The sequence below is a fragment of the Triticum urartu genome, chromosome 1A (genome assembly GCF_056163025.1).
Source record: "Triticum urartu cultivar PI428250 chromosome 1A, HENAU_Tu73, whole genome shotgun sequence".
Taxonomy (NCBI): domain Eukaryota; kingdom Viridiplantae; phylum Streptophyta; class Magnoliopsida; order Poales; family Poaceae; genus Triticum; species Triticum urartu.
Genome location: NC_141873.1, coordinates 110285892 through 110292950, shown reverse-complemented (window position 1 = coordinate 110292950; position 7059 = coordinate 110285892). Strand labels below are relative to the sequence as shown.

General features: G+C 44.9%; 1 pseudogene; it reads right to left on the bottom strand.

Annotated features, from left to right (window-relative positions):
• Positions 1-6274: 6274 nt before the first annotated feature.
• LOC125533321 (small nucleolar RNA Z247) lies at positions 6275-6413 on the bottom strand (annotated as a pseudogene).
• Positions 6414-7059: the final 646 nt, after the last annotated feature.

Genomic DNA, 7059 nt, shown 5'->3' with positions numbered 1-7059 from the left:
GTGCAACTTATTTGTGGCACTGTCGTTTAGGTCATATTGGTGTAAAGCGCATGAAGAAACTCCATGCTGATGGGATTTTGGAATCACTTGATTATGAATCACTTGATGCTTGCGAACCATGCCTCATGGGCAAGATGACTAAGACTCCGTTCTCCGGAGCGAGCAACTAACTTATTGGAAATAATACATATTGATGTATGCGGTCCGATGAGTGTTAAGGCTCACGGCAAGTATCGTTATTTTTTGAACTTCACAGATGATTCGAGCAGATATGGGTATATCTACTTGATGAAACATAAGTCTGAAACATTTGAAAAGTTCAAAGAATTTCAGAGTGAAGTGGAAAATCATCGTGACAAGAAAATAAAGTTTCTACGATCTGATCGCGGAGACAAATATTTGAGTTACGAGTTTGGTCTTCAGTTAAAACAATGTGAAATAGTTTCACTACTCACGCCACCTGGAACACCACATCATAATGGTGTGTTCGAACATCATAACCGTACTTTATTAGATATGGTGCGATCTATGATGTCTCATACTGATCTACCACTATCGTTTTGGGGTTATGCATTAGAGACAGCTGCATTCACGTTAAATAGGGCACCATCTAAATCCGTTGAGACGATGCCGTGTGAACTATGGTTTGGCAAGAAACCTAAGCTATCGTTTCTTAAAGTTTGGGACTGCGATGCTTATGTGAAAAAGTTTCAACATGATAAGCTCAAACCCAAATCAGAGAAGTAAATCTTCATAGGATATCCAAAGGAAACTATTGGATACACCTTCTATCACAGATCCGAAGGCAAGACTTTTGTTGCTAAATTCGGAGTTTTTCTAGAGAAGGAGTTTCTATCGAAAGAAGTGAGTGGGAGGAAAGTAGAACTTGATGAGGTAACTGTACCTGCTCCCTTATTGGAAAGTAGTTCATCACAGAAATCTGTTCCTGTGACTACTACACTAATTAGTGAGGAAGCTAATGATGATGATCATGTAACTTCAGATCAAGTTACTACCAAATCTCGTAGGTAAACCAGAGTGAGATCCACACCAGAGTGGCACGGTAATCCTATTCTGGAAGTCATGTTACTAGACCATGACGAACTTGCGAACTATGAGGAAGCGATGATGAGCCCAGATTCCGTGAAATGGTTTGAGGCCATGAAATCTGAGATATGATCCATGTATGAGAACAAAGTATGGACTTTGATGGATTTGCCCGATGATCGGCAAGCCATAGAAAATAAATGGATCTTCAAGAGGAAGACGGACGCTGATAGTAGTGTTACTATCTACAAAGCTAGAATTGTCGCAAAAAGGTTTTCGACAAGTTCAAGGTGTTGACTACGATGAGAGTTTCTCACTCGTATCTATGCTTAAGTCTGTCCGAATCATGTTAGCAATTGCCGCATTTTATGAAATCTGGCAAATGGATAAACAAAACTGCATTCCTTAATGGATTTACTAAAGAAGAGTTGTATACGATGCAACTAGAAGGTTTTGTCGATCCTAAAGGTGTTAACTAAATATGCAAGCTCCAGCGATCCATCTATGGACTGGTGCAAGAATCTCGGAGTTGGAATATACGCTTTGATAAGTTGATCAAAGCATATAGTTTTATACAGACTTGCGGTGAAGCCTGTATTTACAAGAAAGTGAGTGGGAGCACTACAACATTTCTGATAAGTATATGTGAATGACATATTGTTGATCGGAAATAATGTAGAATTATTCTGCAAAGCATAAAGAAGTGTTTGAAAGGAGTTTTTCAAAGAAAGACCTCGGTGAAGCTGCTTACATATTGAGTATCAAGATCTATAGAGATAGATCAAGACACTTGACAAGTTTTTTCAATGAGTACATACCTTGACAAGATTTTGAAGTAGTTCAAAATGGAACAGTCAAAGAAAAGGTTTCTTGCCTGTGTTACAAGGTGTGAAGTTGAGTAAGACTCAAAGCCCAACCACAGCAGAAGATAGAAAGAGAATGAAAGTCATTCCCTATGCCTCAGTCATAGGTTCTATAAAGTATGCCATGCTGTATACCAGATCTATTGTATGCCCTACCACTGAGTTTGGCAAGGGAGTACGATAGTGATCTAGGAGTAGATCACTGGACAGCGGTCAAAATTATCCTTAGTGGAATAAGGATATGTTTCTCGATTATGGAAGTGAAAAAAAAGGTTCGTCGTAAAGGGTTACGCCGATGCAAGTTTTGACACTAATCTAGATGACTCTAAGTCTCGGTCTAGATACATATTGAAAGTGGGAGCAATTAGCTAGAGTAGCTCCATGCAGAGCATTGTTGACATAGAAATTTGCAAAATACATGCGGATCTGAATGTGGCAGACCCGTTGACTAAGATTCTCTCATAAGCAAAACATGATCACACCTTAGTACTCCTTGGGTGTTAATCACATAGCGATGTGAACTAGATTACTGAATCTAGTAAACCCTTTGGGTGTTGGTCACATGGCGATGTGAACTATGGGTGTTAATCACATGATGATGTGAACTATCGATGTTAATCACATGGTGATGTGATCTAGATTATTGACTCTAGTGCAAGTGGGAGACTGAAGGAAATATGCCCTAGAGGCAATAATAAAGTTATTATTTATTTCCTTATATCATGATAAATGTTTATTATTCATGCTAGAATTGTATTAACCGGAAACATAATACATGTGTGAATACATAGACAAACAGAGTGTCACTAGTATGCCTCTACTTGACTAGCTCGTTAATCAAAGATGGTTATGTTTCCTAACCATAGACAAAGAGTTGTTATTTGATTAACGAGGTCACATCATTAGTTGAATGATCTGATTGACATGACCCATTCCATTAGCTTAGCACCCGATCGTTTAGTATGTTGCTATTGCTTTCTTCGTGACTTATACATGTTCCTATGACTATGAGATTATGCAACTCCCGTTTGCCGGAGGAACACTTTGGGTGCTACCAAACGTCACAACGTAACTGGGTGATTATAAAGGAGCATTACAGGTGTCTCCAAAGGTACATGTTGGGTTGGCGTATTTCGAGATTAGGATTTGTCACTCCGATTGTCGGAGAGGTATCTCTGGGCCCTCTCGGTAATGCACGTCACATAAGCCTTGCAAGCATTGCAACTAATGAGTTAGTTGCGGGATGATGTATTACAGAACGAGTAAAGAGACTTGCCGGTAAAAAGATTGAACTAGGTATTGGATACCGACGATCGAATCTCGGGCAAGTAACATACCGATGACAAAGGGAACAACGTATGTTGTTATGCGGTCTGACCGATAAAGATCTTCGTAGAATATGTAGGAGCCAATATGGGCATCCAGGTCCCGCTATTGGTTATTGACCAGAGACGTGTCTCGGTCATGTCTACATTGTTCTCGAACCCGTAGGGTCCGCACGCTTAAGGTTACGATGACAGTTATTTTATGAGTTTATGCATTTTGATGTACCGAAGGTTTTTCGGAGTCTCGGATATGATCACGGACATGACGAGGAGTCTCGAAATGGTCGAGACGTAAAGATTGATATATTGGAAGCCTATGTTTGGACATCGGAAGTGTTCCGGGTGAAATCGGGATTTTACCGGAGTACCGGGAGGTTACCGGAACCCCCCGGGAACTATATGGGCCATAGTGGGCCTTAGTGGAAAAGAGAAGGGGCTGCCCAAGATGGGCTACGCGCCCCCCTCCCTCCCCTAGTCCTATTAGGACTAGGAGAGGTGGCCGGCCCCCCCTCTCTCTTTTCCCCCTCCGCGAATCCTATTCCAACTAGGATTGGGGGGGGGGAATCCTACTCCCAGAGGGAGTAGGACTCTCCTGGCGCGCCTCCTATGGCCGGCCAGCCTCCCCCCTCTAGTCCTTTATATACGGAGGCAGGGGCACCCCAGAAACACACAAGTTGATCCACGTGATCTATTCCTTAGCCGTGTGCGGTGCCACCAGCCACCATAGTCCTTGATAATACTGTAGCGGAGTTTAGGCGAAGCCCTGCTGCTGTAGTACATCAAGATCGTCACCACGCCGTCGTGCTGACGGAACTCTTCCCCGACACTTTGCTGGATCGGAGTCCGGGGATCGTCATCGAGCTGAACGTGTGCTCGAACTCGGAGGTGTCGTAGTTTCGGTGCTTGATCGGTTGGATCATGAAGACGTACGACTACTTCCTCTACGTTGTGTCAACGCTTCCGCAGTCGGTCTGCGTGGGTACGTAGACAACACTCTCCCCTCTCGTTGCTGTGCATCATCATGATCTTGCGTGTGCGTAGGAAATTTTTTGAAATTACTACGAAACCCAACAGTTGGTTCCTACATGTTCCACGATGATCTCATCGGATGAACCACGATGTCGAGGATTCGATCAATCCCGTATACAATTCCCTTTGTCTAGCGGTACGATACTTGCCCGAGATTCGATCGTCGGTATCCCGATACCTTGTTCAATCTCGTTACTGGCAAGTCTCTTTTACTTGTTCCGTAACACATCATCCCGTGATCAACTCCTTGATCACATTGTGCACATTATGATGATGTCCTACCGAGTGGGCCCAGAGATACCTCTCCGTCACACGGAGTGACAAATCCCAGTCTCGATTTGTGCCAACCCAACAGACACTTTCGGAGATACCTGTAGTGTACCTTTATAGCCACCCAGTTACGTTGTGACGTTTGGCACACCCAAAGCATTCCTACGGTATCCGGGAGTTGCACAATCTCATGGTCTAAGGAAATGATACTTGACATTAGAAAAGCTTTAGCAAACGAACTACACGATCTTGTGCTAGGCTTAGGATTGGGTCTTGTCCATCACATCATTCTCCCAATGATGTGATCCCGTTATCAACGACATCCAATGTCCATGGTCAGGAAACCGTAACCATCTATTGATCAACGAGCTAGTCAACTAGAGGCTTACTAGGGACATGGTGTTGTCTATGTATCCACACATGTATCTGAGTTCCTATCAATACAATTCTAGCATGGATAATAAACGATTATAATGAATAAGGAAATATAATAATAACTAATTTATTATTGCCTCTAGGGCATATTTTCAACAGATACATGATGAGATATTCCTATTTTGGTGAAGGAGCTGAGTTTTTCATACTCCCCTCCCCAATCTGTCTGAAGAGCAAGAATTTTGCGATTAAACTGTCGTTCAACAAGGTGCTGAAAGTCATGAAATTTTTGAAAAACTTCAGACTTGTGTTTGATCAAATATATCCATGTGAACTTGCTGAAATCATCGATAAAACTCACATAATATTTCTTTCTGCCTACTGTTTCAACAGCAGGTCCCCAAACATCAGAGAAAATAAGTTCTAAAGGAAACTTGGATTCACTTATTGATTCTGGATAAGGTAACTGGTGACTTTTTCCCTGTTGACAGGCATCACACACAGAATCATTACTGGAAAAACTAGCACAAGGGAGTTTATTTTGACTAAGAATTCTCTTGACAACTAAAGGAGATGGGTGACCTAAACATCGGTGCCATCTATCTGAAGATATCTTGGTGGCACTGAGCATCTGCTTCTTGACGTTGGATCCCTTGTGCTTGACGGGGTATAGACCACATCTACCCCTGCCTCGAATAAGAACCTTCCTCGTTCCCCGTTCCTTAACAAGAAAAGAGTGAGGGTGAATTTCACAGAATGTATCATTGTCCAGAGCAAGATGACTAGCAGAGATTAGGCTCTTGCTAGCTTCTGGAACATGAAGAATATTATTTAGGTAAAGATCACGATCAGGGGTACGAATAGCTGAGTGACCAATATGTTCTATAGCCATACCTGACCCGCTAGCAGTGTGGATTTGCTCGTTCCCAGTGTAGCGGTCGCGGACAGTCAGCTTCTCAAGGTCTCCTGTGATGTGATCGGTGGCGCCGCTGTCAAGGTACCAGTTGGTGTCCACCCCATACTGAGGTGCTGCCAGGTTCGTCGTCCTCTCTTCTCCTCCTTGGTAGGATTCATCATAGCGCTTCCAGCACTTCCACGCTGGATGGCCCAGTTTGCCACAGATCTGGCACTGGATCCTCGGTGCAGGGGCATTGTTGTTGTAGTTGCCCCCGCCACCGTTGTTGTTGTAGTGGCCGCCTCCTCCTTGTCCACCGCGGCCGCCAGGCTTGATGTAGGGGCGACCACGGTCACCACCGTTGTTGTCGTTTCCGCCGCGGCCACGGCTACGGTCACCACCGCGCCTGCGGCCTCTGGTGGCAGCGTTAGCGGAGGACTGCGACACTCCGCTGCGAAGCTTCATCCTCGTCTCGAAGCTGATGAGCTGAGAGAACAGCTCGGGCACGGTGATCGGCTCCACTCTGGAGCACATAGCAGAGACCACCGGATCAAACTCCTCGTCCAGGCCAGCGAGGATGTGAGAGACGATGTCGTCGTCGTCGATCTTCTTCCCTGCTGCGATGAGTTCATCACACAGAGACTTGACTTTCCTGACGTAGTCGGTGATGGAGGAGTTCCCCTTCTGCAGATTGGCGAGGGTGATGCGCACGTTGACAGTCTGGGCACGAGTGTGAGACGCAAGCATCTCTGCAATCGTGTTCCAGAGCTCTGCCGATGTGTGACAAGTAGCGACCTGGACGGCCATCTCACGGGGCAGAGTTGTCAGAAGGTAAGAAAAGACTTGCTGATCTTGAGCATACCAGGTCTGGAACTCCGGGTTGGGCTTCTTTGTCTTGCTTTTGCCATCGGATGTGGCTTCTTCAAGGTGCATGGGTGGCACCGGGTGATCGACGTCGAGGTACTTCTCCATGCGGGCACCTCTGATCGCCGACAGGACCGTCGCCCGCCATAGGGCTTGGTTGTTCTTGCTGAGCTTCTCGGAGACGGCGTGCACAAACGGAGAGGATGGGAAGGAGTTTGAAGGTGTCGCCATGGATGATCTCGAGAAGTGCTCTGATGACCATGAAAAAGCTAGGGTTAAGCGTGTTGCCTCCTGGCAGGGATGCCTTCGTGTTAATATAGGCAAAGCAATTACATGATAAGGCGCAGATGGTTAGTTGGTTGTTAACTTGTCCTCTACTCCAAGCTATACA